Source organism: Nelumbo nucifera, chromosome 1 (assembly GCF_055504915.1).
Source record: "Nelumbo nucifera cultivar China Antique chromosome 1, China Antique-T2T, whole genome shotgun sequence".
NCBI lineage: Eukaryota > Viridiplantae > Streptophyta > Magnoliopsida > Proteales > Nelumbonaceae > Nelumbo > Nelumbo nucifera.
Genome location: NC_142649.1, coordinates 2,243,969 through 2,258,081, shown reverse-complemented (window position 1 = coordinate 2,258,081; position 14,113 = coordinate 2,243,969).

Here is a 14,113-nt window from a genome sequence, read left to right as displayed (position 1 = left end):
TTTTCAAAACTGGACTAGACCGGACAATCGGACTAGAAAAACCGGGAATCAGTCCGTTTTTCCTAAAAACCGAATTTCCCCCCAAAACTGTTGATTTTGGTCAGCGAACCGTTGAACCGGGTGGTTAATCATTCGAATCGTTCGAACAGTTTTGACCGTTTTTTATTTTCTTTTTGATTTTTTTTTATTTTTTTGTCAGAATGGGCTCAGTATTCGGTTCAAACGATTGGACTATTTGACCCGATAACTAGACCCCTAACTGGTTTGGTCACCGGGTCGGTTTTAAAAACCATGTTTAGAAGAATCTTGAGCAATTAAAACCCCATATACTTCATTTATGATAAGTTTCTTAAGATATCATCTCCCCCATAAAAAAATAAAGATAAATTGCTAAAACCTCCTCTAAAGTTTGGTAATTGTAATCATTTTCCCTCAAAATTTTAATACAGTTGCAAGTAGACCTCTTTTGTTAGAAACCTTTAACAAGAGGCATAAAAATATCTAAAATATCGATGCAATTTCTACTGAGGCTAGTTTTTAGAGAAAAAAAAATACAAATTTTATAAATAACCAAAAAATAAAGAATTTAAAGTTGTAATATCTTTGAATGATTGATACCAAGACAAATTGGGAAAAGAAAATCAATTTAGAAAAGAGATTCAATGGGTTTGGGCTACCGACTCATATGAAGAGAAAATTTGAAAAACAAGCATTTTGGTCAAAAGTAATTGCATGGGTATTTTAGATATTTTTATATCTATTTTTAGAGAATTCTAACAAAAGGGGTTTACTTGCAACTTTGTTAGATTAAAAAGTTCAGGGGAAGTAATTACAATTACCAAACTTCAGGGGAGGTTTGATAAATGGATTAATTTGGTGAAGAAAAAAAACATGAAATTCCAATTACCTGTTCAACAGGCTGTGAACTGAAATCAATAATAATGCTTACAGTGAGAGAGATTAAATGGTTGTGGGTCACAGCCTTTTTATGACGATTATTAATTCACAGCCTGTTGAATGGCTAAAACATTCAGTTAATCCTAATTCAAAAATAAAAATATGGGGTGAGAGGGCATTTTTGTCAGATTAAATTTCAAAGATTTACCCAAAAACGAAAAATACTTTGCTTAGATAGGTCATGGATTCGCAAGCATGACTTGATTACACGCATTTTGGGGTGTATGTGGATGTGTGTTGGTGGGATTTGCCTTACCCGACCGAGAAGGCACCCAAAACAGAACGGAGACCAGACTTCGAACTCTTCGAGCACACGCCACCTTGTTTTTTAAGTTGTTCTTTCTTCTCAATTCCAGCACTTGTTTGTCTCCTTTCTTTAATATTCCTCGGTGGCTGAATCGGTCTTGGTTGCTGTTTGTTACTTCAATATTTATATTTATAACGCCTGAGATTGCCTATCTGTCATTCTGTCCAATGACCATTCAGGCATTGTTGGGTTGAGGTAGGTTGGGTTGGGTTGGTACGTGGACTTACCACTTTTGGACTTGGGAGATTAATGGGCCAGGGTAATAGGAATGTATGCAGGGCCCACTGGCTTAAGGATCTTTTGATTGATGACAGCAAGGTTCCAACCAAATTTCCTCACGTATTGCAGTGTATCGGACATACATAGTATGTATTTTAGTTTTTCATTTTTTTATTTTTTGGGAACTTCAAAGGGTGGGCAAGCCTAACACTAATCACCAGTAATTTTTTGAAAAATAAATAAATAAAGGCCTGTGTGCTTTGAAAATAGGGTTGAGCAATTGGCTAGGTTCTATCCAAAATCAAATAGAACTGACCTCAAATAATTTTGAATTTATCTAATTTATTATCGGACTAGCAGGACCCGTGCGATAATTATTATCCGAAAGATTTAATAATTTTATTTTTTATTTAATGTTGATTTATAAAAATAATTATTGTTAATTGAATATGAATAAATATTTTTTAATAAATTTAGTTTTATTAAGAATTTTTAGTAATTTTAATAATTTTTATTCTTTTTATTATTTTTAAATGAAATTTTAATTAACATTAAATAAATAAAAATAATTATAAAAGCTAACAATTTTATTAATTCCACTAATAATTAACAATTATATAGAAATGACAACGGGGTGGGTTTAGGGCAAGGCACCCCATCCTTTTCCTTGCCCCATAGTCAAGACACTTTACCCCATCCCTAATGTCACGCAGGTTCAGGGCAAGGTAACCACTCCTCAATGTCGAGCGAGTTCAAGGGCAAGGCACCCCACTCCTCATCAAGGATGGACAATCCTCGAATTTCCCTACCCCATCCGCAGTATTGGGCAAGGTCAAGTTGAGGTGTAAATTGGGTTGTTGTGAGTCGGCACGACACGACCCGCATGTAGCCCACACAAAGTGCGAGTCGTGACATGTTGGCCCATGAGGTGTCCTGGGCCATGCCTCCCTCCTCTAGGATAATTTGGGGGGGGGGAGTCAGTTTGGCATGGTCCACAGCCCAAGCCACCACGGGCCCATGCCGTGCCATGGGTTGGGCTGGTCCATGGGCTAGGCCTTGGGCCAGGCCATGCCGCACACCAAGCCAAGCTCAAGGCAAGGCACCCACTCCCCGTCCAAGGTTTTTAAAATCGGACTGGATAGAGAACCGTTTTGGGGTCAAATGGTTCGATTGTTCGGTCTGAACGGATGACCCGCTTTGACAAAAAAAAAGAAAAACAAAAAAAGGACAAAAACTGTTGTCCAGGTTGATGGTTCAATCGCCCAGTTTAACAGTTCGCTAACCAAATAAACAGTTTTTGGACAAAAAACGGTTTTGAGGTGAAATAGTGTTCGGCTCCCAATTTTTTTGGTCTAACCATCTGGCTTGATCTAGTTTTGAAAATACTATCCCCGTTAACCCAATATTCAATTTGATGATAGAAATGATCAAAATGATATATTGAGTATCAACCACATGGTAAATTTCTATTATTGTTAATTGAAAGATTTAATAAATTTTCATTCAGTTGGACCTCAATCCCCATCCCCGACCTCGACCTCAATTGGGTATTCCTATTAATCCTCATCCCCACCCCCACCCCGCCAAAACAATCTCCACCCCTAGCCCCACTGGGTCGGGGAAGTCAGGTCCCCGTCGGGGATGGGAAAATTGTCATCCCTAAAAGTGTGTTCTAATAAATGACCCTAATAGAAACAAATAAGAGTACAATTGTTTTATATTTTCAACTCTTTAAATGATTAATAATTATTCATATTTTATATACTACTTTTAATAAATATTTTATAATACAAAAATAACAATAATTAATTTCAACTAGGTTTATTTATCAAACTGATGAAACCAACCAACCCAATTAACTCGACCCGAGTTAGTCGGTTTTCTAGTATTTTAGGTTGGCTTCAGTTAAAAAATTTCCCAATTCGACCAAGTTGGATCAATTCCACTTTAGCCATTTGTAAACTGACCAAAACCAAACGACCTAACCATGGATATATATTAATATTTTATATTTTAAATATAATTTTTAATATGAAAAAGTGGAAATTTTCCCATATTTCTTAGTCTAAAATGTTTTATATCATAAATCTAATTTTTAAATTTATTATTTAATAATCACATTGTAATTTTTAAAATGAAATTAAATTTTTAAGTTTAAATCTTTTGAACAGATTGACCAAACAAAAAAATTGACCCAAACCAATACAACTTGAGTTGGTCGATTTTCACAAAAGCTTAGTCGGTTTTAGCTAACCAACTCCCTAACTTGACCAGGTCAATTTGGTTAACCAAATAGCCTACGATCGCACTGAACCAACTCATGAACACTCATAATTTCAGCTAAATTAATTGTCTTATCTCTAATAAATAACAATAGTTTAATCTCCAAAAATTATTGAAAATTTATAGCAAAAATACACAATTATTGAAAATATATATAATGAAAACTACAATAATTACAAAAAATTACAAAAATACAATAAGTACTAAAAATATATTAACTTAGTCAATAATTAGTATAATATCAAATAATAGTTTAATCTCTACTAAATATTAATCAATAACTTATAACATAAATACAATAAGTACAATAAATTAAATTTAAAAATTTCAACAATTGTAATTTAATCTCCAATAATTATTGAAAATTTTCTATTAAATAACTAAACAAAATAAATTTATACATACTTATTGAAAATACATTTATCACAAAAGACAATAAATATTAATTTTAGTATATATAATTATATAAAAATATAAATTAAGTTTAAAATTATTATTAATAAATATTATTTTTTTGAAAGTTATTTTCTCTAACTATTACTCGAAATAAGTGAAATTAATTATTTACAATTTTATGTAAAAATATTAAATTATTATTAATTTCAATATTATGTTATAATTATTTTTCTACTTTTTAGGTTTTTTAAATTTATTACAAAATTTATTTATTTTAACTATTTAAAATCTAGTTATGTTAAATATTTAGTTATTTAAATACTTAAATAAGGTGTAAAATATTAAAGTTTTAAAATATTAATTGTTTATTGAATTTAATTATCCATAAAATCATAATTTATACTATGATTACATAATTTCATTATTAAATTTCTAATATATTAAATTATTATTAATTTAACTATTATGTTATAATTATTTTTCTATTTTGAAGAAATTTTTTAAATTTATTACATAATTTTGTTATTTTAACTATTTAAAATCTAGTTATGATAAATATTTAGTTATTGAAATATTTAAATAATCTATAAAATATTTAAAATTTTTTGTTAATTGAATTTTATTTATTTAAAGATATTACATATTATTAATTATTTAAAAAACATTTAAATTGATAATTTAGAAAAACATAATTTAAATTGTTATTACATAATTTCATGATATATTTTGTAAAAGTATAAAATTATTTTTTGTGTTTTTAATAAATATTTTTAAGTTATTTTATAATTTTGTTAAAATATTTAAATAATTCTTAATTTTTTTAATCCAAACTTTCTTTAGATAGATATGGATAAAAAGTAGGGGAGAGAATAAATAGGAATTAGAGATAAGTTAGGAGAGAAACTCTCTACTAAATTATAGATAATTTTGGACAAAGTGGGGGAGGTAGTTTAGGAGTAATTTTAGAAGAAGAGATTACTTAGGTTATTGAGAAAGTGCTTCTCATTGGTTGTTTCAAAAATGAGATGGAATTAAAAAAATAAAAAATTCAAAAAACGAGAAAATAGATAAATAGCTTCTCTCAAAGGAGAGACATGCTGACATGAATATATATATATATATATATATATGCCATCCATGTGTGGTTGTAGTGTTATGTGGGTAGACGTGGACAAAGCTCTTGTTGGTAGGAGATCCAGGCTCATTTTTGAGGTGGTTTATGTGTTTTCTAGGACATATATCACACTAGCGGGGACCCATGCAATGCATGGGATTTGTCAAGGGAAAGTGATAGTTTCTTTCAAGAAATTAAAATTTAATAATATAAATATATTTTGAAATATTTTCAATATATTCACAAGTACATGACTTAAATAATGTATTTAATACATATAAAATAACTTTCAATACATATTTAATAACTAATTAAATAGGTGAGGCAAAACATTATGCAAATAATTATTTTATAACTATCTATGAAATGATTATTTTATAATCATTTATAAACAATAAAGATGAACTAGTATGCAAATAACTTTTGAAATACTTTTAAATAATTAAATAACTTATTCCAAGAAATAAAAAATTTATAATTAGGGGAGATTAATTTTCTGAAAACGAATTTATTCCAATTTAACAATTTCCAAGAAATTAAAATTTAATAATTTAAATATATTCTGAAAAAATTTTCAATGTGTTCCTGAATCCATTATTTAAATAATGGATTTAATAATTATTAAATTATTTCCAATAATTATTGAATAAAATTATTAAATGAGGTAAAATATTATGTAAATAATTTTATTTTTAATAATTATTTTTTAAACAATAAAGTGAACTATTATGTATAATTTCGAAAACAATTATTAAATAATTAAATAATTTACCCCAAGAAATTAAAATTTTATAACTTGGGAAATTAATTTTCTGAAAATTAATTTATTCTAGATTAATAATTTCTTCCAAGAAATTAAAAGTTAATAATTCAAATAATTTCTGATATAATTTTCAATAATCATTAATTAAATGAGGTAAAATATTATGTAAGTAATTAAACAATAAAGATAGACTATTATGTAAATAATTTCTGAAATATTTATAAATAATTAAATAATTTATTTAAGAACTTAAAATTTTATAAGTTGGGGAAATTAATTTTTCTGAAAATTAATTTATTATAATTTAATAATTTCTTCCAAGAAATTGAAATTTAATAATTTAAATATATTTTGAAATAATTTTCAGTTTATTCCGTAATCTATTATTTAAATAATGGTTTAATAATTATTAAATAATGATGTAAAATATTATGTAAATAATTATTTTATATGTATTTAATTAATAAATATTTTTGATTATTTAGTAATTATTTTTCAATAGTAAAGATGGACTATTATGTAAATAATTTCCAAAATAATTATGGAATAATTTAATAATTTAAATATATTGTGAAATAGTTTTCAATATATTCTCGAATCCATTATTTTAAACAATGGATTTAATAATTCATAAATAATTATACTTATTTAATAAGTAATTATTAAATAAGTGAGGTAAAATATCATGTTAATAATTATTTAATAATAATTTATTAAATAATGAGGTAGTATTAGTGTAATAATTATCCTAGCTCTAATAATAATGAATATTGCAATAATTTTATTGTGTTCTAATATTAATAACTTTCCATTATGCAATAATTACAATATTGTAATTAATACGTAATGGAAATTATTCTTATTGTTGTTGTTATTACAGTTTTTCCATTATTATTATTTTTGAACATTATTGAATAATGGAAATTATTTGAGATCAAATTTATTTGAGGGAGATTAATTTTAATTATTTTATTTAATGAAATAAATGATAACAATATTTAATAAAACTAAAAATTGGGAAAGGATTGGATGTAGAAACGGGTATAATACCCAAAATCGGAATAAATTTCATTTAATAAAGAGGTGCCCGAGGTCCCAGGAAAGCCTCCTCGGCATAGTCCAAAGAAAGGGAGAATCTATCCGGAGTTACATCAAGTGTTTCAATGACGCGTGCTTGCAGATTCCCGATCTAGATCCCGCTGTGAGACTTACAGCCGTGAAGAGAGGCATCACCCACAAGGAATTCAAGTGGCACGTGGTGGCCAACAAGCCCAAAGATGTCACAGAGTTTCTCAAGCTCATTGACCAGTTTATCGGAACAGAGGAAGAGATGAACCAGAAAAGCGAAAATCCACCAGAAAAGAGGAAAAGAGAAGGTGAGACCTCAACAAACGGGGATAATAAACGGAAGAAGGATGAGCCAATTCGGGGAGGGAGTAAACCGGATCAATCTTTCTGAACTCCTCTAGTAGAAAGGACGAACTACACGCCCTTGAACGCGAAGCGGGCAGAAATTCTTATGGCGATCAAGGACGCCCCTTACGTGAAGTGGCCACCTCGGATGAGAGGGGATCCGAATACCAGAAACATAAATGTATACTGCCATTTTCACAGAGACCATGGTCATAGTACCGAGAATTGTAAAAATCTCCGCAATGAGATTGAAGAACTCATCCGTCGCGAATACCTAAAGAATTTTGTATTGAAAGAGAATCAAAATCAAGCAGATCGGCAGGTGGAACAAGGGAGAGATGCTCCCGAGACCAGAAATAGGCAGAGCGAGTAGCCGCAGAGATAGCTGCCCGAAGAGAGACCAGTCTGAGGAGTAATTCATGTGATAACCGGCGGATCAATCGTCGCGGGCTGCACATCAGCCGCGGCGAAAACATCAGCTCGCGAGTTAGAAAGAGAAGAGCAAAACCCTTCGAAGCGGCCAAGATTCGAAGATCCCATGTTCTTCACTGAAGATGACACGCGTGGGGTCCAATACCCCCATGACGACGCGCTCGTCATAAAAATAAGAATCAACGACTTCGAAGTGAAGCACGTACTAGTGGATTCAGGCAGCTCGGCCGATATATTATTCAAGGACGCGTTTGATAAGGTGCAGCTCCTCGAAAATGATATCAAGCCCGCAGACACACCGCTGGTAGGCTTCAATGGAGAAGAAGTTAATCCCTTAGAACGAATTACAGTATCTGTAGAGGTCGGTACGTGGCCCAGCATTTTGAGATTCAATCACACCTTTCTAGTGGTCGCAACTCCCTCCCCGTACATCGCCATAATAGGTCGGCCTATCACCCATGCCCTTTGCGCAGTGGTGTCCACCTATTATTTGGCTATGAAGTTCCCTACGAACTTTGGAGTTGGGGTGGTGCGAGGTGACCAACTTGAATCTCGCAAATGCTACGTCGCCACCCTCAAAGGGAAAGCTAAGGCTGTAAGCGATCTCGAACTGGAGTGACCTGCGGAGTACACCGAGGAGCAAGCTTCACCTATAGACGAGACGGTCTCTGTACCCACTTCGACAGAGGATCCAGCTTGGACTCTCCAAATTGGCACGTCAATCGAAGAGCCTCTGCGTTCTCAGTTGGTAAGCTTCTTACTCGAAAACCTAGATGTTTTTGCATGGTCCGCGGCAGAGATGCCTAGCATAGATGCTAAGATAATAACTCATAAGTTGAACACTGATCATTGTAGTTAGGCCCGTTAGACAGAAGAAACACAACTTAGCCCTAGAGCATTGGAGAATAGTTGACGAGGAAGTCGGAAAGCTCCTCACAACCGATTTCATCAGGGAGGTCCATTACCCGAGCTGGGTGGCCAACCCTGTTCTGGTAAAAAAGGCCAACGGTAAATGGCACATGTGTGTCGATTATACCGACCTGAATCAGGCTTGCCCAAAGGATTGCTTCCTCCTTCCCAAAATCGACCGTCTAGTGGACGCGACCTCAGGGCACGAGTTGCTGAGTTTTCTGGATGCATACTCGGGCTACAACCAGATCAAGATGGACCCTGCCGATGAAGAGAAAACAATCTTCATAACCGAGCTCGGCCAGTACTGTTACAAGGTCATGCCCTTTGGACTGAAGAATGCCGGGACAACATTTCAAAGACTTGTAAATCGACTGTTTGAGCCGCTGATCGGAAAGAAAGTAGAATGTTATGTAGACGACATGGTCGTCAAGACTGAATTTTCAAATGATTTAATAAAAGACTTATATTGTGTTTTTCAAATTTTGCGCAAGTACAATATGAAATTAAATCCCAATAAATGTGTCTTCGGTGTCAACACGGGTAAATTCTTGGGTTTCATCGTCAATCGACACGGCATCGAGGCCAACCCCGAGAAAATTAAGGCTATCCTAGACATGAGACTGCCCCGAAAATTGAAGGAGGTTCAGAGGTTGAACGGTCATATAGCCGCTCTGAGCCGCTTCATGTCTAAATCGGCAGATCGCTGCCTACCTTTCTTCAAGGCAATCAAAAAGAGGACTTTGAATGGGTCGAAGAGTGCCAGCTCACTTTTGACGAAAAGGGAGATATTTTGAAGTTGTACCTCTCCGCGAGTGACGAGGTAGTCAGCTCGGTACTGATAAAAGAAGTAGATCGGGTTCAACGACCCATCTACTATGTTAGTAAAGTTTTGTAGGATGTAGAAACAAGATATCCGGATATCGAAAAGTTGGCGTACGTGCTAGTCATTGCAGCTCGGAAGCTTTGGCCATACTTCCAGGCTCATACCATTGTCGTCCTCACCAACAAACCTTTGAGGCAAGTCTTGCTCAAGCCCGAGGTTTCCGATAGGTTGACGAAGTGAGCCATTGAACTCAGCGAGTACGACATCCAGTATGGGCCTCGAACAGCTATCAAGGCCCAAGCTTTAGCTGACTTTGTCGCAGAATGTACCTTCAGCACTGTAGTCCCTGAGTTGATCCAGCCCGAGCACAGAGAGGAATCTTCAACCAGTGCGGCACCTCTCCCGATTAGAGCGAAGCCAACCTGGGATGAGGAGCCCTGGATCCTCCATGTGGACGGCTTGTCGAATCAGCAAGGTAGCGGAGTTGGAATCATTTTGTACGGGCCAAGCGGTGTGAAACTGGAGTATGCACTTCGGTTTGAGTTCACTGCGTCCAACAATGAAGCAGAGTACGAAGTGTTGATAGCCGGGCTTGCCTTAGCAAACGAAGTACGAGCTAAACACCTCGTTATTTCCAACTATTCCCAACTCGTGGTCAACTAGGTCACCGGCGATTATGAAACTCGCGAACCGAGCATGATCGCCTACCTAGCCAAGGTTAGAGAAGCTTTGCGGGATTTCTAGTCTTACTTCATTAGGCAGATCCCGAGGTCCGTGAACGCTGAGGACGATGCTCTATCCCAATTAGCTAGCACAAACGACAACGCCATGAGGACCGTGTACATAGAGAACCTGCCTCAGCCTAGCATTCTCGGAGGGGCAGAGGAGGTCGCTCCTGTTGCACAAGCCGAGCTGAGATGGATTGATCCACTTGCGAGCTACATGCTCCATGGGACCCTCCCTACAGATCATAATTTTGCCAGAAGGGTAGAGCGTCAGGTAGCCAAATACGTCATGATAGACGAACGGCTGTACCGAAAATCCTACACGCTCCCTTATCTACGTTGCTTACGACCTTCTGAAGCTGAGCTCATCCTCCACGACACTCATGAGGGTTTGTGCGATGGATACATAGGGGTAGGGCTCTCACCCAGAAGGTGCTACGACAGGGTTACTATTGGCTAACGATGAAGACAGATGCGATTGAGTTCGTCAAAAGATAAGACAAGTGTCAAAGGCACGCCAACGTCCACCACCAGCCCGCTACTGACCTAAAATACCTCACTAGCCCATGGCCCTTCGCACAGTGGGGAATCAACATACTTGGACCATTCCCGCCAGTGACAGGACAGAGGAGATTCCTAGTGGTAGCAGTGGACTACTTCACAAAATGGGTGGAGGCCAAACCTCTTGTGACGATCACAGCACGAAGCATGCAAAACTTCTTTTGGAGAAATATAGTTTGCCGTTTCGGATTACCTCGAGTTCTTATCTCTGACAATGGCAAGCAATTCGAGGATATCAAGTTCCATAGCTGGTGCAAAGACATGGGGATACAACAGAATTTCACCTCGGTGACGCACCCTCAAGAGAACGTTCAAGCGGAAGTCACAAACAGGGCCATCCTCTGCAGACTGAAGGCACGTTTAGCCCGAGCTAGAGGATTATGGGTAGACGAGCTGCCCACCGTACTATGGGCTTATCGAACCACTGTGAAGACCGCCACGGGTGAGACTCCCTTCAACCTCACGTACAACACGGAGGTAGTGATCTCGGCTGAGATTGAGGTGCCTACACTACGCCTGGAGGCATACGACGAAGAGGCAAACAAGGACGAGCTACGCACCAACCTCAACCTACTTGAAGAGGTACGGGACCTCGCGTACATAGAACCGTGGCCTACCAGCCGAGAATAGCTCAGTACTATAACGCCAGAGTCTAGAAGTGGAACTTCCGCATTGGAGACCTGGTTCTTCGCAAAGTCATGGTGCCTAAGCCCGGTGTTGGTAAGCTCAGACCGAATTGGGAAGGACCCTACCAAGTAAAGTGGGTGCTCAGGGAAGGAACGTATGATCTCGAAACCCTAGAAGGAAAATAGGTACCTCGAGCATGGAACATCGTCAACCTAAGGCAATAATATTTGTAATTGCCGAACTAGAGAGTGGATTGTGAGTTGCTCCCAGGGCCTAAAGGCCAAAATGCCGAGCTAACAAAAGACCTCGGCACCATATAAGACCCAGTCGCCTCTTCAGCATGGGCGAGCTCCGAAGGAGAGTGGACTTTGAGTCGCTCCCTCAACCTAAGGGCTAAAGCGCCGAGCTAACAAAAGACTTCGGCACCATATAAGACCTAGTCGCCTCTTCAGAATAGGCGAAGTATCTTTAATGCCTAAGGCATAGACAACTCGAAGTATAACAGGTTGGGCCCGTTAGGGACAACCAACGTCTATTTAAGTAACCCGTGTGCAGACAAGTCAGGTATATACCCTACAATGTCGCTCACATTGGCGTACATCTCATGAAGTTTCCCCTACTAAGTACTGGGTGACAGTTTGGGGTGATGACAATTGAGAAATTCCCACTTCGATTATCTAGCTTGATAGCTCGACAGCTCGGGGAAAACACATCATTATGTTGGTCAGAAAAAGTTAATTGCACGACACTTAGCAAATAAGTGTATTTCATTAATAACAAAGAGCTCGATACAAAAGGGGGAGAGAAAAAGAAAAAGATGTTGAGCCCGCAGGCTCGAAGTACAAAGAACTATTAGGGGCACCCATCACCCTTGCCCAAAGCCTCGGTAGAAGAACCAACTTTGTCATCGGCACTGACCTCTTCAATGTCGAGCAGCTCACCGTTGCTCTCCGCTTCGGAGTCCGGGTCCCCAGTGGCTTCGGCTATCTCTTCTGTGATCCACAAGGTAGTGATGGCACTCACATCGAGTTGCGGGAACTCGCGCTTGGTCAGCCACCTACTGAGCTTGAAGCCTTTATGATAGCCCTCCGACCCGGCCTCGATCAGCTCTCCCTCGAACTCCTCCGAGCTCTTATACTCCTCAACGGCCTTGACTTTGGCCTCCTTTATGGCCTTGAGCAGAATCTCAGTTCTCTTCTTTGACGTTGGCCTTGAGGTTCTCCACTTGGCGCTTCAGATCCGCCTTTTCTGACATCAGCACCGTGATAAGCTCTTTCTGAGCTCGTGCATCATTCTCCAACTAAATGATCTTGCTGCGAGCTAGGTTTGGGTCAGTATGAGCCTCGTGGAATGAGCTCTTAGCAGCTAGAGCTCGCTTCAAGTGCAGCTTGGATTGGTAAGTCAGGGCATGCATGACGGAGTTCACCTGCCAAGAGTATAAATTAGTACAAACAAAGCTACAAATACAAAAATTAAGGTAGAACAAGACTTACTACCATGCAGTGGGTAACCGCACGAGCCCTGAGCTGAGCCACCGGTAGTTCAGCCCAGCTCGAGACCTCCTCAGTATACACCGCCCCTTTGCTCTTATGGAGGCTGCATTTTGGAGTCAGAATACTCTAAACTATTTCCTCGCTGCCCGAAGAAGCAGCAACTGTCGCGGGGACGGGCTCCGAAGACGTCTCGGGCACGCGAACTGGGGTCTTCTCCGACTCCTCCAACAAGTCAATCACCGTAGGCGTACTAGAAGGCTGTTCGGGCTTAGGAATGGCGGGCTGTGGGGACTCAGTACGAGCTCTTTTAGAAGCTCGCTTCTTCTTCCCTTTCATCTGCCCAAAAAGCTTGTCTGCAATGAGCTTCATGGGAGCTGCAACCAAACTTGGCGTTAGTAATGTTATCAGGAATAGAGTGCCAACTATCAAAATAAGATACTAACTGTAAACCAAGACGACCTACCAGGACTCAAGCCAGCCTGGACGAGCTTACCTTCAGCGATGTAGTCCGCAAAGTTGAGGCCGAGCTCCGCCCAAGAATGGAGCGTCTCCCTTGTCTTCAGGTCCAGTCTAATACTAGAATCCTAAATGGCCGCCCTCCAATGGGTTGGAAAAGGCCACCCCATGGAACTGCGGACCACGAAGTAATCCCGCTTCTAGGCCAGGATCCTATTGGGTAGTCAGTGTAAAAGTTTATAACCCGGGTGAGGGGACAAATAGTAGGTCCGTCTATGCTTAGGAAGAACACAAGAAGTGTTCTTCTTGATGGAAAAAATAGAGGAAAAGGTATCGAGATCGAGGGGTAGGGCGTAATCATAGAAGAGTGAAATGGTCTCGAGTACATTACGGATAGAGTTTGGGTGAAGCTGGTCTATAGTAACATCAAAGAACTTCAAGACCTCTACTATTAGGGGGTGCAAAGGAAGATGGAGACCAGCCGCGAGTTGCTCTCCAAAAATCACGATCTCATCGTGATCGTGTTCCCAAGGGAAGTTGCCTGCAGGAAGACTATAGGAGTACTCACTTGGGAGGTTGTACTGGTATATTAGAGCCCGAAGTCTGTCCACAGTCATCGTCGAAGGACCGAA